Here is a 27,247-nt window from a genome sequence, read left to right on the forward strand (position 1 = left end):
GGGTGAGAGGAAGAAGTTGTGGGTTCCACTGCAAGCAGTGGAGCTGATGCCAGTGTGAAGGGTCTGAGTGGCGCCACGCTTCCTTGTAGCAGGCTTCCTGCAGTTTCTCCAGCCATCCTTCAATCCTGCATATGTGGGGAAGAGAAAGGATTGTACCTGCCTGTTTTTTCCCTCAAACTTGCCCTGCCTCACTTGAAATGCAGCGACAGGGGAAGGGCTTGGTTGTTCACGGGGAACTGGGAATGTTAATGGGTTTGCACTCTGCTTGGGAGAGACGGTAGAAAGGGGGGAAAAAAAGCCAAAGAGAGGGAGAGAAAGAAATCCAGTGCAATTACAAAGTGACAACAGAGCAGGGGAAAAACAAACATAAAGACAGTGCTATAAGACAGAGAAACCAAAGGAAGAAAAATATCTAATAATAATCTAAATATAGTGCTATATTTTATCCTAGGTAGGGGTTGCACGGAAGGGTGCTCCATCCCTAATTCATAGGCTTCCTTTCAGCAATTAAAATAGATTCCTTTCTTTTTTAACTGAATAATAGTTTAAAGATGTGGATTGTAATTGACAGCAATAACAGGCTCACATACTCAAGCTTGTACTGTGGACCATGAGGAGAGCTTGCCCAGAGACTGGGACTCCCATGCTCCCACTGCCACCAGACCTGCCAGGTCTGGCAGCCCCTCCAAGGTCATCAAATATCAATTCTCTGCATATAACCCAGCAAGTACATCTGTCTCCAGGAAGAAGAGGTACCTGTGCCCAGTTGTGGCTTTGCAGCACAGTCAGCCACAGAGGGAACAGCACTGGTATTAAAACCCTGTGAACTGAGAAGCAGCACAGGTTACTAATGCTGTGAGTTTTCGGGGTGTTTTTAAAAATAAAAGCCATTTTTAATACAAAAGCACAGTAACCAGTATTTTTTTATTTTAACCAAACCAGCATTTATCTAGAAGGAGGTGTCCTGGCCAATAGCAGGGGGGCTGGAACTAGATGACCTTAAAGGTCTCTTACAATCCAAACCATTCTATGACTCTGATTCTATTCTGTGATTTATCAACATATTTTGAGAATAATAAAATATAATAAGAAAGTGAGCTTCGCAATAGCAAAATGCAGCATCATCAGGATGTCTTACAGGACTGCCTCATTCCCAAGGGACACTATCTCATTTGTATTCACACTTAACAGCAAACTGAATGTTTGGTAGGTGGACATCCAGATGCCTGAAGTCAATGGGAGGCTTGCTATTGACGTCAGTGGAGCTAGAGTTTCACTTGGTATCTGGTGGCAGATATTGTGAAATGTTTTCTAACTGTAGTTGCTTGTTAAACACAACCAACTTTTTGCCATCTACTCCTGCCTTTCCCTTGCTATCCTCCACTCCATCATTTTTTGAGCTGCGCTGTGCAGCCTTGGCTCCAGAGCAGCACAACTCTCTCCCTTCACAAGGCGCTGAGTCAGCACTTAACAAGGACATTATTGTCTTCCAGTATCCATTATGCAGCTTATTTTACTATGAAAATTCATAATTTGGGAAGAGCATATGGTTCTGATTCAAACTGGAGCCTGCATTTGATCCTGATGTAAACAGACCAGTTTTGGACGCAGAGACTTTCACCATTTGGCAAATAGCAAATATTTCGGATCCATTCCAGCTCTCCTGGGAGTGTATAGGAGGCTTGCTGTTGATTTCAATTGTAGCAGGCTCTAGTGAAATAGAATATTGTAGAAAATGAGATATCCCTGCAATTCTTCAAATTTAACCATTCAGTGAAGAAATATCAGGGAGGGAAATGGAGAGAAGTGAGGAGAAAAAAGAACCAAAAGACCAGAGAGAGGGAGACTGTTGTGGAGAAAAGTGCAGAAAAGAAAGAAAGAATAACAGCAGAGGAGAAAAACTAGGAAATAGAGAAAACATAGGCAGACAATATTAAGTATGTATGGTAGACAGGAAGAAATCAGAGACAGAGAAAATAATTGTGTTTTTTTGTCAAAGAGGAAGACAGAGGGAGTCCCATGTCTGATTCACCAAGATAAATATTAAACACATACTTGTGCACGAGTAGTTGCACTGTCAGTCCTGGAGCTAAGCAGGTACTTAAATGCCTTGCAGAGCAGTGACAAAATAAAAATATGCAGAGGAGGGAGAAGGTCAGAACCCGACACTTTTAAAGAAAAAGTGTAAATAAGAAAGAAGTGAATAAAGACATCTCTTCCATACATGTAACAGAACAATTAAAAAGACTGGAGATAAATTAAATAAGGAAGATTTTAGATGTCTTTTAAAGATAACCTGTGAGGGGAAAAAAAAGTGGAAGTGGAAAGGTCTCTGCTTTTTAACATAACTTTAACAGGAAATGTTTTGATTTCTTTGTAGATGTCCATAGACGGAAGCTTTACTTGAAACTATAGCTCAGCAGCAAATAAGTCTTGGGAAGACTGTTTTATTGAAATAAAAATCGTTTTCAGCTTAGCCTACTTTGAGAACAATAATGCAAACAAATGCTTTCTGCCTATTTCCTACTTTGTGTTTTACATCCCACTGAAAGCTTTGCCTCTCATACCGGCTAGAGCCAAGGGCAGCCCAGCTGCTTATCAGAAAGTCCTCAGAAGATTTTTCTGCACCTGCCAACAAAATTTGGTGATTCTTACCCACCAGAGCTCCATGATGGACTGGAGGAGACAAAGTGGTGGCAACCTCTGTTCCCCTTTCTCAGGTGGGTTAATGGGAAATGGATGATCTATAACTGAGACCAAGAGCTCCAACAAATGTAATTCTGGCAACAAATATACTCATGAATTTCACAACCTGCAGGCTTTATTGAAGACTGTTGTAGCTTTATAACTGGCACTGTCTGCATGAGAAAAATAATAGTAGGAAGAGTAAGTTACTGCCTTAGAAAACAAACAAACAAAACAACAACAAAGGCACAGTCCATGTTTCTTGCCTATACGAACAACCTTGTCATACTTGCTTCCGTGTTCTGAAAAAACTTTACCAAACTGTAACATAAATTTACTAGGCAGAAACAAACTGTGAGAACCTGAGAACTTCAGGGTACAACATCCACTGTTCTCTTCTACAAAAAGATTCCGGCTTCCCACTAGTAGCGTAACTGTTGTTCTCAACAACTGCTTGAAATTTCCACATACTCATAAAATTCCTTTAAAAAAAAAAAAAGATTCATTAGAAACACTGAGGAAATGGATTTGAAACAATTTTTCTCCACACCTCTGGGCTGACATTTCTTGGCAGCTGAAATTTCAAGCGCTCTCAGTGGAGTTAGCAGAAAGGAAAACTAACTCTTTGTATATTCAGAGAGCAAATTCCCATTTCACTGAAACTGTTGCAGTAAAGACTAACTCCACTGCTTGGAAATGAGGGTGCAGAGACACCCCTCATTCACCCAACTGCCTGGCAGTTATGGGGAACCAAGGCTTATTTCCATTTTAAGTGAGGTCATCATTCTCTGAGGAAAAAAAAAAAAAGAGAGCCTTCTCCCTAAGCGAAGTCACACCATCCTCTGGGAAGCTGACTTCATTTTTTTTCCAGTGCTGCCCCTCACACATTGGAGAAACTCTTCGTAAACACCCTGAATGTTACCTCATTATTATTCTTGGTAGCATTAAAACTTCCCTTCGCCGCAGTGCCTACGGAAAAACTGACCAATGCCATGGCTTGTGATCCTGATTGTTTTGTTATCCTGTGATTGTTTTCTCCATCTCCCTATATCCATCTGTTATGTGCCTCACAGGTAGACTGAACCATCCTAGGTCAGGATCTTTCTTTTTCTGCTTGGGTGCTAGGATCATATGAATATTTGATCAGAATGATTTAAAAATATTTCCATTTCTTCAGCACAGCAGTAGCAGGTTGGACTATAAATATCTGCCTGACTCAGTGAACTGGGGGATCTCTGACTGGCTTTCCTATCCCTTCTCCAATGCAGTTTTGTTTGTCTGGGTGGAGTTTTCCCCAAAGCTAAAGCTCTCACTCAGCATCCTTTGGTCATGAATTGTTAATGCACTGACAAACTGCAGTCATGCTGATATAGTACCAGCAACTAGACTCTTAAGGGGAAAAAATAGCAATTGCTCAGGCTGCGTGATAGGAGGAAGAACAACTCAACAATAATATTTATTTTTTATTGAATGGGGCTTTCTGTTTTTATTTTGTAGTGATGTAATTACTGTTTCAACAACCACAGCACAGGTACTGGAGAGCAGACTACAAGACTGGCAGAAAGCCCGTCTGTGGCACTGCAGCTTGATTTCTGCAGAGGTAAGGGTACTCCTACTGTCAGTGAAAAGGGAAAAAATATTGTCCCACAGCTCTCTGTGTATGCCATAGACCCATCATTACTGACACCAGTACTGGCACACAACAGCTGTAGTGGGTGAGAGCCCCCAAAGAGTTCCCAAGGAGGAAAGAAACTCCTGCATTGTGCAAGGATCTCATTTCCAAGCATCCAGTCATGGATCATGCCATGAAGACTTCAGTGAAAGCAATAACACAAATGTTAAGCAAAAATTGCTTCAGAGAATCCTGCAGAGGAGCAGGGGAGAGATGAAATTCCCCATTAAAGATAGCTGAAATGGAGGTGGTTGTTGCTGCCAAAACCAAGCAATCTGATCAAAACCAAACAACTGGATATTTTTCAGGCTTGAAGGGAATGCTGTTGGAGATCTTTTCCAACCTTGGTGATTCTATGATTCTATGACCCCAGCCAAGAGCTTGTGGTGGCTGATGAATCAGAGAGAACACCACTATGCACTGGCTTCTGTACATTTTCGTGGACAACAGGGAGAGAAAGCTAGAGTTTTAAGTACCTAGAGTCCTGGCAGGGGGTAATTGCTTCCACTGATGAACAGTGTGTTTGTACATAGCTGCCAAGGATGAGACTTAGCTTCTATTCATGCACCACATAGAAGAACATAATTTGGAAACCCAAAGTCCCTATTCGGATGCACATCCCTTGTGTGTTGGTTCATCAAAGGACAGAATTCTCCTCTGGAGACTTCACTGTCTTTCAGGATTTTAGTGTTTTTCAGGATTTTACTAAGTTGGTCTCTTCTCCCAGGCAAGTAGCAACAGGGCAAATAATAAGCTCAAGTTGCATCAGAAGAGATTCAAGTTGGATATTAGCAGTAACTTCTTCTCAGAAGGAGTGGTGATGCAGGGGCACAGGCTGTCCAGGGAGGTGGTGCAGTCACCATCCCTGAGGTGTTCAGGAGCCGTGTGGATGTGGCACTGAGGGACGTGGGCAGTGGGCGTGGGGGAGTGGGCTGGTGGTTGGACTGGGGGATCTTAGAGATCTTTTCCAACATAAATGATTCTATGATTCTGTGAAAATCTAGCTCAGTTAGGTTTTTAACTTAGGTACTCCAGGTAAACGCCTAAGCCTGAGGATCTGCAAGAGAAAGTCGTTCAAATCAGTGTGTTTTGGTTTCCAGTCTGCTGGGTAGACAGCAAGTCAGATTATTTAGTAGTGAGATACATACTGATATTAATATCCTGAGAAATTAATTCAATGTTGCTAAGTCTACACAGAGAGCAAGATCGTGGTGAGGTTTCTTATGCTGAAACAGAGAACTTGCACTTCTGAGACTGATAGAGTGAGAATGCAAACATTTTAGACAAAGCAGAGCAACTCAAAGAGTAGAAGGAGAAAGCAAATATGGGGACCTTACAATGGTAGAGTCAGTACACTAGGAGGTAGAAGATGGAAGGGAAGGTTTACTCTTCTGGAAGAAATGCAATTTAAGTCTGTGTTTCCTTCATCCCTGTATGCGCTCTAAGGAATAAAGAGTGGCAAAAGGGGCACATTCCTCCCCTTTTGTCCATGCCTTGATTTAGATCAAATTTCAGAGATGCACCCATAAAATACTGGTGGGATAGGGCCCAAATTTTGAGACTGGTGGAGATCACTCACTTTATGAATGGCAACAGTAGTGATTCATTTGTTTAGATTGCTCGTTAAAGCTAAGACATAAAGAGCTATGTGGGAGTCTGTACCTCTATGGTATATGGTCTAGGTATGTAGAAAATTATTGGATGAAAGTGGGGCAGCTAGCATAGGCAGTTCTTCTTTTAGAGTGGCAGCTCTGTGGGAGGTTTAAGGATTTCATTCTTGGCCTTTGGCACACAAATTCTTTTGTAGATCCTATGTATCAAATATGAAGGCAGACCCAATGACTTAACAACCTCTACATTACCCTGACTATCCTGCCCTGAGCCAAGTAAAGTGAAGTTTAAATTTGCTGCATATAATCATAATTACACTAAATTTGAGTACTGTGTGCACATATTAAAGAAACTAAAAGCAAATATTGATAGCCCTGTGGTAACTAGATGTAAAAGCAAAAACCTTGGGCAACTGATGAAAGACAGGTTTGTGGCTATATCATGGGAAGAAATACACACTGAACTGTAAGAAGAAAATTCCTAGTTGATTGGTTCCTAATGTAGTAAAACAATTCACCCAGGGACTTGTAAAATAACTGTGAGAGCTTAAAGTGATTCAAATTGGCAGTTCCAGCATAGTCCCAAAGGACATGATGCAATAACCATGCTTAAAACCTATTTCTGGGTTCCTAGGAAGGCGCCAGCACAGAATTGCTACAGGGGGTAGGATGTGGGACCAGGATGTGTGCCGGAGCTGGAGAGGAATTGTCTCTCCTCTTAACCTCTCTCCTTAGCCTCATTTATAGGAAGAGTTGAGAAACTTTGCCTCCAGGATGCCCAGCAGTGCCACTCCCTCTGACCTCCTAGGATCCTTGTGCAATTCTTGCACTTTGAAATTTCTTCCATCTGAAGATGTATTGAAAGCCCCTGCAGTGTTTAAAATATGGGCACTGCTCTTCAAGCAGCTAAAGCATTAAAAATGGAAGGCCCTTCTAATGTCTATATAGACATGGGAAAATAAATCAGTACAGGTCTTCAGGCTGAGGTCTGAGGTATCCCAGGAATAAGTCACCCAAGTGATTTTACTTTGAGAAGCTAAGCACCATCTGTTCAACAAGGAGATGTGGTGACAGTTGGAACTGTGGCCTCTATGTCCCACTGCCCCCTGTTGTGCCACAAGACTGGATGGTATGACACGTAGCTTCTGCACAGCAGTTTTCTTCAGCTGAACTACATTGAGCAAACTATCAGGCCCCATGAAATAACATGTCAGAACTTGACTGTGAAAGCTCTCTGTGAGTATTCAGGGAATTGTAATAGCTTTGTTAGGTCAGAGTCTGAAAGCTATTAAGTCTGACCTCACTTGATCACCTGTAGTTATGTAATGTTGGTACAAGGGCTGCTCTGAAAGTAATGCCTCCTGTTTTATTATGTTGGCCTGTGATGTCAAAGATGGATGTTGGTAGTATGGCAGTAGAGGTTGAAAGTTCCCACCAATGTTCCATTCCATTTTGCTACCATATGAGAGATGGCAGCAGAGAGGCAGTCTGACAGAATGGTGTCTGTTATGGAAGTGCAGATGAAGCAAAGATGTGTCACTGAATTCCTCCATGTAGAAAAAATGCCACCAATTGACATTCATCAACACTTGCTGAATATTTATGGAGACCAAACAGTGGATGTGAGCACAGTAAGAGGTGGGTAGTGCGTTTCAGTAGTGGTGACAGCAATGTGAAAGTCAAGCCATGTTGCAGATAGCCATGCAGATTTTTACGAGTGCAGCATGTAGGCTCTTGTTCATTGTTGGTGAATATACACTGCTAATAGTGGTGCCTGTGTTAAAAAATAAGGTTTTGTAGCCAATAATTTTCTCTATCAAACAGTGTTATCATGCTCTTTGTATCTGTTGTAGTTTCCATGGAAATAGGAAACATTACTTTTGGAGTGAACTATGTATTCTGTTGTGTGATTTTTTTTATGCTCCTTGCTCCTTGCTGCAGAGCAAGGCTCATTTTTGCCATCATGAGTCTGCTTGGGCAGGGTGAGCAAGGCCAATTCATGTCCACCTTCTCATCTGCACAGTCTCTTGCATGAGATCTCTAGTCCTGGGTGAGCCACAACCTTCATCTCAGGAATTGTGCATGTAGCCAGTAGTGACATCACCTTTAGAGAACTTGCATATGAATGCCCACTCCTAGACTTATATAATTCAGCATAAAACTGAGGTGACCATACTGAACAGCTCTCTATTCCTCAGATCTCTAGAGATTCATGCACCAAATAAATCATCTGATTGTGAATGGGGAGAGATCTGGAAGGTGATCCTGTTGATCTGTTCTGGAGTACTGTGTTCAGATGTGGAATCCTCAGTGCAGGAGAGAAGGGGACCTGTTGGAACACATCCAGAAGAGGACTGCAAAAATAGTCCAGGGCATGAAACATCCCTACAAGAATGGGCTGACAGAGCTGGGACTGTTCAGCCTGAAGAAGTCTCCAGGGAGACCTGAGTGTAGCCTTTCAGTATCTACAGGGTAGCTGTAAGAAATAAGGGGACAGATTCTTTATCAGAGCCTGTTGTGTTAGAACAAGGAGCTATTGATTTATAACTAAAGAATGGCAGATTTAGACTGGATAGAAGGAAGAAAATTTTTACAATGGAGGTGGTGAGGCACTGGAACAGGTTGCCCAGAGAGGCGATGGATGTCCCATGCCTGGAGCTACTCAAGGTCAGGCTCTGAGCAATCTGATGGAACTGTGGGTGTCCTTGTTCATTTCAGGGGAGTTGGACCAGGTGATCTTTAATGGTCCCTTCCAATTCAAAAGATTCTGTTATTCCATGATCTCCGTATTTACTGGCCAATGCAATTTGAGGGATAGGGGATGAATAACAAAACTGGAAATATAGCTGTTGGATATGCTCTCACTCAGCAGTCAGAAGTGTGACTGCACTCCAGCTCTAATTTAGCCAGTGAGGATATCAAAGAATTACATATCTTTGTAGCAGAGGCTTCAGCCACAATTATTTGGTACTCATGGAGGTGTTTTTTTTTTCCAGTACATGCCATAACGTTATATCTTCCATGTTACTGGTTCATGACCTAGTTAGAATAAAACTTGCTTTCAGAGATCTGCAGTCATTTTACCTCACCATAATTCAGACACAGCCAGAGGAAAAAAGCAGCTAAGGAAAATCTGCACATCTAAGGGTTATTTCTGTGGCATGAGATTTCCCCTGGTTATTCACCATGTTGGTGTGGTTTCCTTACTGCTCTGCTCAGGGCTGTGCCAGGAGGCATGCACTAACCCCAGCTTTGAAATGTCACAAAGCAAAGAGGTGTGCCAAGACACTTGGGGCAGTGCACACAGTGAAGGAATTGACCACAACACACTGATTTTCTGCACTTTCATCCTCACCAAGTCAAATGTTATTTTCCAGCAATATAAGAGTGTCATTGCAGAATTATCACAGAAACAGTAGCTCTTTGTGTCCAGAGCGAACAGTTTGGTGGTGGAGATGTCTACATATAGACTGATGCAATACTGTGTAATTAGAGCTTGTATGCTTCCAGTCTTCCTATTAAGTTCTATCGAGTTGGACTTACAAAAACACCCGCAAGACCCAAGTGATTATCAGGAAAATGATCAAAGTCTTTTTCACACGGAACAGAAAGCAAAGAAGGCAAGTTTAGTCAAGGCCAGCTCTGGCCTATTTGTTTTGCTTCCATCATTGTAAACACAATATTTGTTCAGTACTCACTGTACCTGACCAGAGGCCCCTACAACTTGGAAGACATGCCATGAACTTTATTGGATAAGAAGTCCCTGCTCCCCCAGATCCCTAAGAAGAATTGGATGTGAGTAACATTGAAGGATAGCCTGTGGAGAACTGCAGTACTTGCCTACGCTTTATTTCTCCTCCATGAAATAAGTTAATCACCTTGAAAATAAAAAGCCAGGCCACTGTCTAGTCCTGCTGCCAGTGCAGTGCTTGGGGCAAGGTTGTGTTAGATTTAACTGGTAGATTATGGATCGTATTGAGCATTTCAGCAGCTCCACGCCTGGGCACATTCAGCTCATCCTTACTGACACCTCATTTTGAGAAAGCTTCTTGGACTCATCTCCCCAAAAGAAAGATTCAAGCCTGAAAGCCCTGGTGAGTGAAAGGGGACACAAAGCTTTCCAGCTGTGTTCTCACCTTCTCTGAGCAATGGTTTACACCTCAAGTCATCTATCAACCCCCATGACTTTCTGGCAGACTGTCTGCATTTGATGTGTTTCAGAAATGTTTTATTTTTTCTGCCTTTCAGAAGTTGCTTTGCAGAATCTCTCTTGGCTTGTGTTATTACAGCCTAGTTGTTAACTTGCCAGAGCACATGATTACTTCTGTCCTTGTTTGGACACATTTTATGTCACTGCGACAAAGTAAGAACTGTGACAACTTCACCTACACACCTCCTTACACTTCCCACACCAACAAGGTTCCAATCAGATACCATCACTACTCACATGCAGACATTTTTTAGAATTGTGCAATGAAGGGTGCTTTTTTTTTTTTTTTTTAATGATTTTTTTTTCCCTTCTGCAGAAGATGAGTGAATGATGTGTTTTTGGAAGTGCTGGCTATTCGTTTTCCAGAGAAGTGCCTGCAGAGACACTTTAGGCTGATGTCTCTAGTGTTAGATTAGTTTCCTCCCTGTTTCACACTAGGCTTCTTGACCCATCAAATCGGGGGTTAAAGTATTTAGTATTTTTGGCAAGGAAAAGCAGGCATGGCTGAAATGATAGTTCACCGACCTACACTTAGCAGAGATGGGCTGTGCAGGACTAGGCTTCCTTTGCCCCAGTCAGTCTCTGATATTAAGTGCTCATACAGCCACATGCCTCCTCAAGACTGGTACCTGTACTCAACGTTTGATGCCTACAAAGTGAGTGTGAGGTGTGAGAAAGGTCCTGAGGAGTCAGAAATAGCTTTGGGAAATGTCCTAGCTCACTTTCCACTGCCACGCTTCATTCACACGTGAGTTACAATTCCCTTTCCAATCAGCAACATGCTTTTATGTTTCGTTATTGAAAATGTGGGACGAACCCCATCCCATAGACAGCCAGTAGCAGAGGTCCTGACCCTGGGCCCCAGGCTGTGCTGCTCCAGAGGAAGTTTGCCTGCTTTGGGCTCGGCCAGACCACCTATGCAGCCTTGTCTTCTGCTGTTTTATTTAGCCCAGAGGAGCCTACAATCTATCTTAAAGCTGAAGAAGTCTTTGTCATGTACGTCTTTATGTTTTATATTGGAGTGACTAGGACAAAAAGGGTTAGGCACTCTCATGCAGTGGGGAGAGAGGAGGTCTCCAAGGCCTCCGTGAGGGCCTTGGCAGCTCACATTTTGGGCACAGAAGCCTCATCAGAAGTACTGATGTGGTTCCTGTGTTATTTGCTGTCATTTTCAAAGGGTGGGGTTCAGAAGATCTGGAAAGCTAAGTCTTGTTATGACAGCTCAGCAGGCAGTGGTGCTCCAGCATCCCGGCAGACACAGTGCAAGGTGCACATCTCCAAGGCAGTGAGGGGCTGAAATGTTTGTCCATCCTGCAGGACCTTTGTGGATCTGCTTTGTATCTCAGCGATATTCAAGCCATCACTGAAAAAGTTCAAGGGAGCTGGCTATCACTGTGTGACCAGGCAAAGTCTCATCACATTTTGCCTATGTGTTGTTTGCGTTGTTTCTTTTTTTCAGCTTTTTTTTTTTTTTTCTTCTGGTTTTGCTTGTTGATGATGTGGTTGGCATTTAAGGGAAAGTGAATACGCTTGGAGGACCCCCCAAGCCAGGGAAGACACAAACATCATAGGTGTTCTGTATTTATCAAGTAGTGGTCCCATAACATGACAGAATAACAGCCCTTCCAACCAGTGTGGCATGGCATGACATAGTATCATATGGCATGGCATGATGTGTCATGGCAAGGCAAATCAGGAATATGGATGGTTCACAGATAGAGGAGTACTGTCAGTTCTTTTCTTGACTGGAGGGAGTTTGTGCTGAATAACCTAACTGCCTTGTTTGATGGACAACACTCAGACATGGTTTTGCAGAATAGTGCTGCAGATCTTGAACATCAGCAAGACCATGTCCCATAGCTGCCAATGGAGTGGTGTAAGACAGAAGTTGCATAGATACAAAGAGCTGTTAAAGTTATGCTAAGGTACAGCTGTTCACAATATGGCTGTGGCCAGCCCACTGCTTACGGCACTGAGAAGGCAATCAGTCTGCCTCGTGTGGTTCAGGCAAAAAGACCATAAGTACACTAGTTCTCCTTGCTAATCCGTAATTAAGGATCATTGAGCAGTGTATTCCTGTGAAAGTTTGCCCATCCTCCAGGAAATGCTGCTAAAGAATTCAAGCACTCCTAAGGCAAGTCCTCAAGAGCTCATCTTCAATCTCCTGGCTTATAACTGTTTTGTATTCCTGGAATTAGAGCCACAAAGTGTTAACACTGTAAGTTGTAAGTTTACTGAAAGTTGGCCTTTGTCAACTTTGTCAACTTTGTCTTGAAGAATTATAATTAATAATGTTCTACTATTTTCAGTTTAATCTGAATTTCTCATCTTCATCAGGAACTTCAGTCCTAATTCCCTCTCTGGCAAACCAGAGTACACACAGAGCAATTGTTCTGATTCAATAGATTGCAATAGCAAACTGTAACTGAGAGCATTTCTGGCTCTTCAAACCGATTCTACAGTTGCTTCATATATCCCCCCTGCAACGCTATAAATATTGGTGCTATTTTAGGCTAAATGGTGTTTCTCTCTTTTTTTTTAAGCCTAACCCCATCGGAAGCCTCCTGCCCATATTTGGATATGAAACAAAGGACAAATATGATCTTTTTTTAATTCCTTTTAAGTTGTTAAACTTCAACAATAATAAAGGTATTATGTGGAGTCATCTCAAAAATATATCCCATATATCATCCTGAGATAAAGATCTTCGTCTGAGACTTTGTCTGAAAAGGATAATGTTTCACTCCTGGCGCCTGTGAGTCTACTCTTTCTAGCATAATACATATTTGTTATACAATTACTAGACCTGCCTAGGTACAATGCCCAAAAATCAGTTTGCACTTTTTTTTTTTTTTTTTTTTTTTGGTTGATTAACAAAGATCATCAGCCCATTGCCTTTTTCTCTCCATGGTGAACGCTTACCAAAACATTGGGAACTGGTGGAGGCAGTCTCCAGGTGCTGTCCATGGGGTTTAAGTTGTGGTGGAGCACTGAACGGCCTGTAGTCATAAAGTCATTTTGGTATGCTTTAAAATACCCACATAGTCGTTTACTTTGGTGGAAATTAGGGGAATGGAAATTAGGATATGCCTAGGTCTAGCAAGAGAGTCAAGTGAGAAATCAGTTTATGCAGAGGTTAAAGGTCTGTTGGAATTCTCCTCAGAATTTTATTGAGTTTAGGGCACATGGAAAGCCCCACACCCCATCATTCAGACAACACTGAAACATTGCTGGGTGTGTTCTGGGCAAAAAATATTTGAGCGTTTTCATTTTATGTTAAGGTGTTTTCATTTTTGTGTTCAAGAAATTCTCTCAGATACCAGACATAAATACATACCCATGTATGTACAAAATAAAAAAGATGAAACTAGAGCAAGAAACCATAGGACTCATAAAGACCTAGTCCAAAGATACTCAAAGGGAGTCTGCCAAGATTTGCTTTTACAGCCCCATTGGCTGACATGTCCCCTGAAGCCCTCGTGCTGTCAATGAAATGCACCTTCCAATTGAGGATGCTTCTTTGGGATCTCAGGGATTCTGGGGGTGCTGCTGACAACGAGCCCCACACACTTGCTGCATGAAGCTCATCTCACGAGATCCAAGTCCTGTGCTGTGTCTGTGGTGTGGTTTGCTTCTAATCTTCAGCCAGACCCAAGAATCATAAATATATAAACAAGGTAAAAATATAGAACTCATTAAAGGTGTGGTATACTGAAGCTAAGTTAAATACAGTAGCAGATTTTGCAAGTTAAAAAGAAAAAAAAAAAAAGTATTAGAGGTTTCTTGTTTATCATGTATAAAGTGTACTATTCGGTGAGTAGTTTCCAAAGCTAATAGCTTTAATAGACTCTTTATAAATCAGGGTGCTTATCTCCTTTACGCTGAGGGCCAGGTGGTACCATCTGATTCACACTGCAGATTTCTGCAGTTTGGCTTCATTAATGTGGCAGACAGCGCTTTCCACACCTCACAGAGGTATGTTCTCATCTTCCAGAAATGGTGCAGCTCTGGAGCCATGTGACTCCCCTGTTTGCATTGGAAGGATCCTTCCAGGGGTGTGATTTCAGCAGGAGGAGGTGAAACAAGCCAAAAAAATTAAGCTGCGTGATAGCACTAGAAAAAGCAGATCTGGAGGAAAAATTGAGCTCAGGTTAGTGCTGACCTTAGCCTGGAAAATCATATGCTCTCCAACATCCACATCTATACAGCCACTAGGGAGCTGCCTGGTTACATGTGATTTTACCCATCTGTTATTTAAATCACACACCCTAGCGCAAACCCTGGAGCTTGCAAAAATGATGTGGATCAGTGTCATCCCATGGATACTTTTTCTATAAACAGCTGAAGGATCTGGATCAGGAAGTTTTCCAGACAGAATTACACTCCTGACTCCCAGAACGCTGTCTCCAGAACTGGGGTGATGAATATCTGTTGGTTTCCTTCTCTGCCTCAAAAAGCAGCTGATTACTGCTGTGATGCTGCTTCTTCAAAGGGAACTTACTTCCTTGCTTTCGTAACAATCTCCACTGGGGCTAACTTGCAATAGTTGGTCTTCTTTAGTATGCCATGGTAAGACTGACTAAAAATCTGGAAGTGATATCTGACTTAAGTGCATAAGAGAATTCCCTGTAATGTTTTGTTTTCCTTGCTATCTCTTTCCACCTGCATAGCCTGTAGTTTAATATCGAGAGGGGGAAAGGAAAGTGTCTTACTAGGTCTCAGTCAATTTTCTTTTGAAGGTAAATATTCAGTCAAGTGTCTTGTTTGTCTCTGAGTTCCTTGTGCTTTTTTTTGCTTTTTTTCTGCTTGACTTTCTTATCACAGGTTGTTCTCAAACCTACCAAGTAACTTCTTTACATTCTCTAACCGAATGCTGAAAAAATTCATTGTTTAAAACAAATTTTTTTCTTTTTTTTCTTGGCAGGTGTTACATATACTATTTTTTATTACATTTACATAAATTGGGGAAAAAAAAAGAAAAAAAAAAAACATTTCTAAGTGGTTATATTTGGTTTCAGAAAAAATATGAAAAGTGTGCTTTTTTTTTTTATAGTCATTTATCAAAAAGATGTGGTTCAGAATATGTTCCCAAGTAGTTTGGGCTTAATTGAAGTTGCCATTACTCAGTGAATGTAAAAAGTATTTGGCCCTCAAACAGCAAACTCACTGCAACAGATGACAGTGGAAGGATTATGTTGGGCATTGCTGTTGGCTTGTTGATGGGCCTTGACAGCATGAGGTGCAGGATACTGTTGAATGTGAATCCTTGGAGACTGGGGAGAGGAGAGTTTCCTGTAAAGTAGGCTGGGAAGTCATGATCTGACTGCAGAAATATCACCAGGAAGCCAAAGTTCATTATAGGAGAGGGTGTAAATAAAGAAATTCTGAAGAAAAAGGAACTGGGATATGGATGTTAGGATGACTGAGACCCTTTTCATTTGTATTTTTGTCCTTGATATAAGTCATTAGTTGATGTGTCAAAGTTGCAAATGTCTAACAAAAGTCTCTGCACACGGAAATCCCCTTAGCAACTGCCACAGTGAGAGGACTCTTCATGGTGCTTCATGGTGCTTGCTATGCTTTACTCCACCGGCACAACTTTGCCCGGAGAGAAGCTGTTCTCATTCAATATTGTCCAAGGTGAGGCACTTCTGAGCTCAGCACTCCTCCCAGACCCTGCAATCCCTTTTATTTTTGCAATTGAGCAACGAGGTGTACATAACTGAAGCTCGTCCAAATGTGGAACTGCCGTGCAGCTTCGGCATGCATAACAGAGTAGGTATGGTTTCCTGATTCCTGGCCTGGTTCTGCAAGGTTTTAGCTGTTATAGTTTAAGGAAAACTCTTTGGCTGTTTTAATAGTGAGACAAATATTTTGCATTTCCTTTTTCCAGAGGGAAATTGACATCGTATTTTCCTTTCATCATCGAAGGAAAATACAATCATCTTTTAAGTTGTCCTTACACAGTTCTAGACATGGTAGAAATAAAAGAAAATATTCCTCTGTGAAAGGTAATTTGTAGAGGGGCATTTCAGTCCCAAGCTCTACGGGGAGCAACCCTGGTGGGATTTCAGCCCGGCCTGGCCACCCTCACCAGGTTGGCCCAGTATGGCAATGTGGGCAGCACATCTGATAAAGACTTGGACTTCCTGTATAGGTGAATAGCACAGGCAAAAAGTCTGATATGGGGCCCGCCGCATGCTGAGAGCTGGGCTTGTTTCCAAGCTGCAGTCTCAAACCAAGGCTGTGTCAACTCTGTATAAAAACAGCACTATACTTCATGTTATCAGGGACTATCAGCTGAATCAAATAAATCTTATGGGAGTTTTAATGCATTCTGGCAAGAAATATTTCCTACCTTGTTGGAAAAGAGATCCATCCTCCTGCAACTTTTCTTTTCTCTTGCATAAATTGAACAACTGAAGCAACACACTGGTTGAAACTTATGAACATGCAGCACATTTTCCAGCAAATCAAAGTTACTGGATATTACAGGAGAACTGAGTACTGAGACGTCATCATCTTGGAGCTGACATAAGAAAATATCATGTAAAATAAGGTGCTGTGTGAAGATAGCTGTGGAGGAGTGATTATTCCTTGTTACTACTCATGAGGAAGGGAATGTCCAATGACTAACAAATATGGATTTAGAACAAACGTAACAAGGAAGTATTTCTTCTTGAAAAGTTAGTCGTGGAAGTCACTGTAATCAAATTATTTGGAAACTTAAGATATAGTGGGTATAATCTTTCAAAATAAATAACTAAATAAATACTTTTTAGGTTCTTTGGTTGAACATGGTGATCCAGGTACAACCTTTAGAACAATAAGTTTCTATGTGTCAGAGACAGAGAAGGTGATACCAGGTAAATAGTTGCTCTACATTGGTGGGGTTTTTTGAACATCCATTCCCAAAGCAGCTGCTGGTTTCCCATCCTGGAGATTAGTTACAGACCATGGGGGCAACTGTACTAATTCTGTATGGCTGCTGTGGTGTTACAGACATTTCAACTGTATTAATACAAGTGGAAGAAATACCTCAGTGACCTTGACATGTGTGTTTAAGTTGAAGGAAGATTCCAGCCATGTAAAAGAAGTTTACATCCCTGTGGAGTAAATGTAGCCATATAGGAGAGAGGAGAAGGTGCTCAGAGTACACAGAAGAATAGACAGATCAGTCTACAGCCAGACCTATAGTCAGTAATAACATCAGCAGCTGAAGTCCTGTGCTTAGTCAGGAAGGATAACACTGAGAACAGCCAAATAAACTTCTGCAAGGCATCCTACTTGCATGTTCTTCGTGCTTCCAGTCTGCCCATCCCTGCTGGCTGTTGTCTGGGTGCCGTGCAGGCACTCTGAGGAGGGAACAGGCAGTCAGTTGGGAAGCACACCACTCACCATCCGGTCTCATACTCTGGTGACGCTTAGGGAAGTGGCAGCCAATGAACTTGCTGTGAAAGTTTTGTTTTAAGAGTATTAATCACCACTTCATCTGTAGCAACAGCACTTCTGTACGTGATGTCCCCCATGTCATTGCCAGTCCTCTGAGTCATCAATTCGTGAAGGAAATGACTTTGTTTTCTTTTGGCTCTCAGCTAAGCATCCAACATAAGCACTTTCTTCTAGTCCACCTGGCCTCATCTTAGCTTTATTTAAAGTTTTCCCAAGGGCTAGTTAAAATTATGCTTATGTTTTCTTGCCTTATGTTTGTGTAGGTGACGGGGAGAAGAAATTTCCTGTGTATGCTTTTTTGTAAAAACAACATTAGAAGAATTATGGAAGTGTTCTTTTACCTTAAATAAATTTCTCAAGCTTTCATGTAGCCTAAAGAGAACCACAGTGAAAGTATATTAAAATAAAAATGCTTCCCATTTCCCTAAGCCCATTTACACTTTGAAGAGATGGAGAATGCTTGTTTGTCTGTTCAAAGACTTTTGATTTTGCTAGCATTCACCCTCTTGGTCCCACATAATCCTATATGGCTGCTGGTTTTGAAATTGAAAATGTTGCCAGAGTAAATTTCAATCAGTCTCAGACCAGAGATGTATATGTGAGCAGTTACAGGCTGTGTTACCATCAAGGTGCTTCAAGAGCAAATACTAAATCTGAAGGTTGGCAGATCAACAGGGGAAAGAGATAAAATAAAGCACAGTGTGCCTTGCTTCAGTGTGGAATGACATCCAAAGGAACAAAGGAAGAATTCATCATGGATTTTGTTTATGGGGATGTCTGAACTATTTGGTCAGTAGTGAGATTGTTCATCAATCAAACAAAAATAGAAGTCGTTAAACCACTACAAGGAAGTGCTTGGTGTGTGTTTGAACCTCTCATGTCCAGGTAATACAAGAGAGACATTGAAGCCCTGCAGCATGTCCAGGGAAGGGTAACAAAACTGTGAAAGGTCTGGAGCACAAGTCTTATGTGAAATGGCTGAGGGAGCTGGGTTGTTCAATCTGGAGAAGGGGAGGCTCAGGTGACACCTCACTGCTCTCTACAACTACCTGAAAGGAGGCTGTGCTGAGATGGAGGTCAGCCTCTTCTCCCAGGTAACAGCAATAGGATGAGAAGTAATGGCCTCAAGTTGCACCAGAGGAGGTTCAGGTTGGATATTAGGAAGAATTTCTTCTCAGAAGTAGTGATGAGGCAGTGGCACAGGCTGCCCAGGGAGGTGGTGCAGTCACCGTCCCTGAGGTGTTCAGGAGCCGTGTGGATGTGGCCCTGAGGGACGTGGGCAGTGGGCATGGGGGGGTGGGCTGGTGGTTGGACTGGGGGATCTTAGAGGTCTCCTCCAACCTTAAAGATCCTGTGATTCCAATGTTAAGTTTCAGTGTTATACTGAATAGAGGTCATTTAAAGCATATTCTTGAATTCTTTCTTACTTGAAACCTGAATAAATTATCATTTTTTACTAAATTCTATAACAACAAGACTCTTTTCAGTGTTACAATCTGTAAGTCTTAACACTATTTTCAGTATTATAAAATACTCAGAGTTCAGTCTAATATTTCAAAAGTAGTTTGGTGGTAAAGCAGCTTTTCCTTTCTGTTTTTGTTTTTGAATGCAATATTAAATACTTGAGAACTGGGACAAATGTTAGTCCTTGCACTATCCTGTCCATCACCACTTCTTCCAGAGTTAGAGAGACTTGAAGAGATTGGTTTAAAATACTGGCATGCTAACACTCCACTTGTTTTTGTTGGCCTGACAAGTCACCAGCTGCTGCAGTTTGTTGTCATTTTACAGGCATCACTTGAGGTATTTAAACAAGATTTGTAGTAATTCAGCACCCTGGCGCTTCTTAAATTATGAGGGCTGAAAGTAATGCCTCCTATTTTATGACGTTGGCCCACAACATCAGAGGCCCACACCGATAGTACAGAAGTAAGGGTTGAACATTCCTACCAATATTCTGTTCCATTTTGTTGCTGTGTGATGGCAGCAGAGGGGCAATCTGACACAATGGCATCTGAGATATGTATGAAGTGTGTATGAAACAAAGGTGTGTCACTGAATTTCTCCATGTAGAAAGAAATGGCATCCACTAACACTCACTGACAATTGTTGAACATTTCTGGAGATCAAACATGAGTTTGGCAAGTGCCTGCAGGGAAAGGACATGCTGAGTCATGGCAGCATTCATCAGTGCATCCCTTGCAAGGTTGCTGCTTTGTGGGGACCATAAGTAGCTAAGTTGCAACTAACTTTAAAGCCACGATCTACACATCATGCTGTGCTAAGATTTCCACAAAACCACATATGATGATCTGAACAACAGATAACTTATTAAGAGAACAATGGCTTCCTCCATTTCCTTAGTAATAAATACAGTGATTGAGAAGTACAGTGCTTCAGTTTGGAAAAGCACTTCACTTATGGTAAAGATAAAAATAATGCTGTCATTAGAAAATATTCCCATATTTTCTTCACACACTTGTGCTGACAGCACACATACAGCCTCATCTACCCATAGTTTGGTTCCCTGTGCACAAAAGCAGAGGATGATGGAAGACCTGTCCTACATAATTCTTACAATTAATCTGATTTGATTTAAGAAAGCCTGCATGTGGTGGTGTTTAGGATAGTGAGGCAACCATTCAGCATTGACTGTGGAGGCTGGTGATTTTGAAGTTAAGCATGTGCCTCATGCTAGGAGCTAGAATGCCAAAATTTGGCACTGAGACAGCAAAAGCCTTAAATGACTTGGGCTGTTTTACTTGCACTGCAGGGCTGTTTTACTTGCACTGCAGCTGGGCCTATGAAAATTCACTGTTCACACCTGGCAGTTGAGATAATTGCACTATCTCTTGCTAAAATATAATAGGTGCATTGTTTGACTTTTGAAGAGCAGCAACAAAGTGTAATTGCTGAACTGAGATGTCAGCATAAGAGAATAAAAGTACTGAGGTGAAGGCTTTGATGTGGCAGAGGACAGTGGCACAGACAGCAAGCATTGGACTCCATCCACTTTATTCCTCTGAATATATTCTTTACATTGCAAATCTCTGTCTTAAATGCAAATAATAAGTTAAACACATTCTGTTACATTGCTGCTGAAAAAGTGAAGCTGAAAACCAACACACAAAACAGGTTTCCAACACACGAAAACAGGTTACACTTGTACCTTTTCACATAATAGAGAGATTCAATAGCAGCAGTTTCTACTCTTCCAGAAGGTCAAATACTCATCAGGTGTGTTGTATCTAACACTTGCCATTAGCCAGGCACAAATAAAATGATGACCAAAAAAAAAAAAAAGAAAAAAAAAAAAGACTCTTTCTTCTCATCTTGTCCCATCACTGGGAAGCCATGAAATAAGAAACAAAGCACTTGGCCACCACTTGCTGTGATGATTATGATATCTATGTGGCAGAACCTGCATGAGAACTGAGGATTTGCTGTGCTGAACCCTCTGCAAATCTCAGCAGACTCTTCCCCAGAAGATTTATAGTCTCTGAACTTTAGTAAGCAAAGCTATGCCTATTAAATAATTTTTTTTCCTCAAAAACTGGCTGTAGTTCAGTGGGTACAAAAACTGTGTTGGGGTTCTCTCAATTATTTAAATTCAGTGGTAAAATTATGAATACAATCTTCCTGGTTGTAAGCCAGGCTCTAGGAGAATGAGATCTGTCTACACAGAATTTTCCCTCAATATCTTTGCATCAACATCTAAAGTATCCTTTCAGTTCAATTAATGTTTCTTCCTTGGCATATTAAACATCTGAAAGATGAAGGCAAAGGGATCAAATAGAGAATATGGTTAAATGATATGGAAGATATGATAGACTTTTCTTCGCCAAAGGTCTTCTGACATCTCTGTGAGCATTTCTCTCTCATGTATTTTCCAATCTTCCACTTGATGCCTGGCAATGAGTTGGTAGCCTCTTTTGCAATGTAGCCACATGCACCTGAAATACCACAGAGGCACTTCATATGGCAACCAGCACCTAGGGGCTAGCAATGTACCTGATCAAATACTCAGCCCTGTGCTGGAACAGAAGTTTTACTTGGTTTTGCAGCACTTGCAAGCCAAGAAGGTTTCCAATATGTTAGCAACTAATCTGTGTGCTAGCAAGTGGGACTGCATTTTAATAATTGCAAGGCAACCACCCCTCCTGCAAGGCAGGAGAGGATTTAGAAAGACTAAGTTCTGACAAGTATCCTGGTGAGGAAGGGAATTCAAGACAGTTGTGAGCCATAAATATTCATTTCTGACTTTCCAGGCATCTGAGAGTCTTTTCTCTGGGAAAATCCTCAATGGAAGAAAGTTCCTTCAGGAGCCAACATCACCAGATTCACATTGCACAGACATGAAAGTTTTCAGGATGTTGAGTCTTAAAACATTATATATGAGAAGATAACTAGTGGGATTAGAACTATTTTTGACCAGCTGGTAATGGACATAAAATTATTCACAGGTCTGTCGGCAACTATTTTAAAAAGACATATGAGTATATGCTCACTGCTAACAGCCTATTTGTAAAAGTCTAGCACAATCACCATGCCAGTTCAGTCTAATCTCTGAACAGCTGGGTCAGAATTTTACTTTCATTTAGGGTCATCAGAACATTCCAAAATCTACGCATCAGGAAGATGTCTAGAGTGGAATGGGCTTTGTGGAGGTATCTTTTCATCTGCTGAGGTGCTCTGGTTCAAGGTACAACCGGGCTCACAGGAGAGAGCGATGGTCCAGCTGTACCCAGCTGCCCCCTGGCACACAACATGAGCAGGGGCACCCCAGCCCTGGCAGTGACACTTCCACTGCACTAAGCAGAGAGGGGAAAAAAAACCAAAGGCAAATAAGAAGCAAATGTTAATTCTCTGGAAGCATGTCACTACCGTTTGGGGTGGGGGAAAGGGTAGGTGGATGGCAGGAAAGGAGCAAGTGCTAAAGAAAAAATTACTACCAACAAAGATAGCAGCAGAGATAGTGTAGTTTAACCGCAGAATCCACAATATGTAGCTACTGAGTGTGCCTCAATTATAACCACAAAATACAGAGTCTTTAACCACAGTAATCGCCAATATGGCCAATATTCAGCTCAATGAAGTCCTTGACTCCTTTTCTCTGGGAAAATCCTCAGTGGAAGAAAGTTCCTTCAGGAGTTAACATCACCAGATTCACATTGCACAAACATGAGAGTTTTCAGGATGTTGAGCCTTAAAACATTATATATGAGAAGATAACTATTGGGATTAGAACTATTTTTGTTTTGTTTTATAACTGTTGTTCTATTGAACTATAGAGTAGTTCTCTTTAGAACTATTAGAATATTATTTTAGAACTATTGTACTTCTACAATGAACTCCTTGAACAGTGGAAATCAATTTCAGGGACACTCATTTCAGATGTTTGAAAACATCCGCTCCAAGCAATGCCTCCTCACCACATGAGCAATGGAGCTGCCTTTTTCTCAACAAAAGTTGTAGCAGATAAGTTTATGGCCTGTGATGCTGCAGAAAAGGATCAAGACCTGTAGCACAGTTATGGCACTGCATTATGAACAACATATGCCTTGCCACAGGGATGAACAATGAATTCTCAGTCCTCTGGGGAGTACATGTGCTTCAGACAGACAGCTGGTCAGAAATAACATCCTTAGGTGCACATCTGTCCTTAGATAATTAACTTGAGTTGGTTCTAGACCCTGTTAGAGACTCCAGCATGAGTAGGCCATGAGTGAGCTTCAGGTTTCAGATCATGCATTTAGCCCACAGGCCCTCTCAATTTGTCTTTGGCCAAACGAAGCTCAGCATGCAGCTCTGTGCCCAGCTTCAGGATGGACCACTCTAGCCTCTCTCCACGCTGATTTTGTGCTGTATTTTCTTGCTACAATGCTCTATGTGAAATGACGTTCCTTGAGAACACAAGGTCTGTTGTGCTCAGCAACAGTCAATGTAAATATTTTAAATAGTAATGGGAAACTTTTCATAGTCTTCAAAGCACTGATCTAAAACTTCCTGCTGCAAATCTCATGTGGTTTACATTAGATCATGATGCTATTGCAAGTTGGAATGTAAGGTTAGTTCTAGCAATAAAAGGACACCGTTTCTATCTATTTAAAACTCACTGTATCTTCTTACAGAACATGATCATTATTGTTCATAATGGATTTCTGAAACTCATGTTAAAGAAGTTTGGGCCTTTCATGACCTTTTCGTACCTGAAGCTGAGCACTTTCTGAAGTTAAAGGAGAACATTACTCACCCGGTATCTCAGATATCAGAAATGCCAGATACTGCTTTGTGTATTCTTTGTTCTTTCCTTTCATTGTATGATTTGTCCTCCTGTGTCTCAAGGCAGATGACAGGGTGCCTGGAAAAAAAGCTTGTTGTCAAATAAAAACATCCACTAGATGTGATACTTAATGTAAAAGCTGAACAACTTCAACTTAGGATAACATTTACATGTTTGCTGAAGAGTGCATTGAGAAATTTGAGCTGAATGTCTGTATCTATTGTAAACCAACCATGATTCATATAACAAATCAATAATGTATGTTTCCCCTCTCTCTCAGTCCATTGCTTCAGTTTCTGTGACCTGCTGCCAAAAGAGTTTTAAAAGGATGAAAGATGCTTTGTAAGTTAAGAACTATTAATGAGAACTGGAAATGGGATAGAACGAAAATATGTCTTCAGATGCTTTGAAGAAAAGGTCATCATGGTGGGAGATCCAAATTAAAAACAAACCTTCCTCTGGGGCACAGGCAACACTGATCTGTATGAGGCAGGTGAAGAAACATGTATCTAAGATGCATCAGATAATGTGGGAATCTGTATTGTGCTAGTCAGTGCAAATGACAAGAAAGGAAGGGGTGCTGCAGCATCTTCACCCTCCTTTCTCACAGTCACTTGGGACATTCAGGCCCCAGTAAATACACAATTGTTTCTGGGCATGAACTGCTGTGAGTTTACAGTTAAGCTCACTGAGATTGGCCCTTGGTGAGCTCTGGATCTTCATTCATCAAGGTAGACTTTGTCGAAAGGATAATTTGCCTCTGTTTGCATATAGGTGAATTGTGGGTATTGTTTCTGAGGAAATACATTTTACCAAGAAATTGACAGCACAAAGACGTTAAAAAATGTGGGGAAACAGTTTTAAGCTGCACCACTGGACATTTAGCGTGAATTTTAGGAAGAATTTCTTAACACAGAAGCTAGTCAAACATTTGAATAGGCTGTCAAGGGAAGTGATGGAGTCCCCATCTCTGAAGGTATTTAAAAGAAATGTGGATGTGGCACTTAGTGATGTGGTTTAGTAATGGGACTTGGTAGGTGAGGTTGATAGTTGGACTTCAGTGATTTTGAAGGTCTTTTCCAACACAGATAATTCTGTAAGTCTATTAAAACATGTGCCTCAAGAGAAAGTCTTTTATATATGTTTTAGGGGGAAAAGAGAGCTACACTAGTGACTGTATAGCCACATGGTGAGCAACCATCACTGTGCTAAGAGCTCACTGCAGTCTGCAAGAACCTTGAAGGAAAGAAAGTGGAATGGTGCTCTCACCATGAAAGTAAATCTGTTCTTCACAACATCAGATATGAATCTCTCATAGATGATATGTTCATATCACTGTAGTCTACAAAGTAATTTGTGCCCCAAAGCAGCCCTTCCTCTTCTTGACTTGCTTAAATGCTCCTGAGCTGAACAGAGAGACTATTTCAAGTGAAAATATTGAGGCAGTCAAAAGACAGATGTACGAAATCTTTTAGGAACAAGCATCAGGTCACATGCCCTCAGAGAAAGCTACCACCTCACTTCATCAGAAATGTCCTCCAGTCCCATCAGCTGGGTCTCCAAGAGTCTGTCTCTACAGGGTTGGGTGTGACTCCTTCAGAAGATTGCTCTGATGCTCCCACATTCCAAGTCCTCCATGCCCTAGGGATTCCTCTCTGATTGGTTCCTTTGGGCTTTTCTGTGGCTGCTGAGATGTATCAAGGAATGGACCTGTTGGAGCGCACAGAGAGAAAAACCACAAAAATGGTCCATGGGATGGAACAACTCTTGTACAAGGACAGGCTGACAGAGATGGGGCTGTTCAGCTTGGAGAAGAGAAGGCTCCAGGGAGACCTGAGAGCAGTCTTTCAGTATCTGAAGGGGAGCTGTGAGAATAAAGGGCCAGATTCTTTACCAGAGTCCATTGTGATAAGACAAGGAGAAACGGTTTCAAAGTAAAAGAGGGAAGATTTAGATTGGATAGAAGGAAGACGCTTTTTACAGTGAGAGTGGTGAGGCAGTGGAACAGGTTACCCAGAGAGGCAGTGGATGCCCCATCCCTGGCGACATTCAAGGTCAGGCTGGAAGGGGCTCTGAGCACCTGATGGAGCTGTGAGTGTCCCTGCTCATTGCAGGGCAGTTGGACTAGATAGCTCGTGAAGGTCCCTCCCAACTCAAACAACTCTATCAGGATACTGTGTGCTCATCACAGGGTTAGTGCAACCTGGTAGGTATTATCAATAGCAACACACAAGTTTCTATCCAGCCCTATGTTCCCAGAAGGCCTCTATTCCTAAAATCTTTGTCAGACTGATTTGAAACAGAAAAAAAAATAAGAAAGCTGCTCTGCTCCTCATTTCTTTGAGTAAAAATTTTCCAAATATTCAAAGGCAGTGTTTTATCCAACACCTAACTCAGCTGGGATCATGAACTATGGTAAAAAAAAACCCCAAAATATACATCTCAGACCTTGCAGCTTGATTCCTTGGCCAAAACGCTCAAAATAAATTTGGAGTCAAATAAACACCACATAAGCACTCAAACTTGCACTCACTTCTCTTTATTTTCCTAAGGAAAGGGTAAAGTTCAGCTTTCAGAGTGCTGCCAGGCCCTTGCTGACTCATGTACAGCTGCACAAGTGGATGTCAGGCGGGTGCCAGACCCTGCCCTGAAACTGGAGATCCTTCCGCACAGGTGCAGTGGCAAGAGCCAGACTGAGAGACCCCGATCCCCTCCCTGCTGTCCCCACCACTGCCTGTAGCACATTCAAGGCAAGTAGTACCTTTGGCAAGCCAAAAACTGAGGTTATGGCTACTTGTATGTATGTGTGGGACTGGGAGGAGATGGAAGCGAGGATTAATGTAGTCCTTGGTCTCTGCAGAGGTCAGCAAGCATAAAAGATGGGGACATTGAAAGCAAAACACAACACAGAAGATATTCTTGCTCTGCACAACCAGTAGACTCCAGCTCTAGTGATGATCAGAGCAAATGCTATCTGTTTTTACAAAGAATTTAACTGTGTGGGCAAATGGGTGTATATACACACAAGTCAATTCCACTTCTCATCATTATAAAGCACTTTATGTTGCCCTACAGTTCAATATTACACACAGCTGCTCACTGCTACTGTCCATTCCAGTATTCAAAAACTGAGACTTCAGGTTAAAAACACAGAACTGTTCACGAAAGAACTAAAATTTCATATGCTTCAAAAAACTGTCTTTCTCCTTTTAACACTGGATCTGTTTTTGCTGCATTGGCAAGACACGATTGTGTCTGGAAACATCTGTTGCTATGTTTGTACTAGCAAGTAATTTGGTACAGTAGAAGCATGTCAGTAGATAGAGCATTTGGTG

The sequence above is a fragment of the Tympanuchus pallidicinctus genome, unplaced genomic scaffold, assembly GCF_026119805.1.
Source record: "Tympanuchus pallidicinctus isolate F22 unplaced genomic scaffold, pur_lepc_1.0 scaffold14, whole genome shotgun sequence".
NCBI classification, from domain to species: Eukaryota; Metazoa; Chordata; class Aves; order Galliformes; family Phasianidae; genus Tympanuchus; species Tympanuchus pallidicinctus.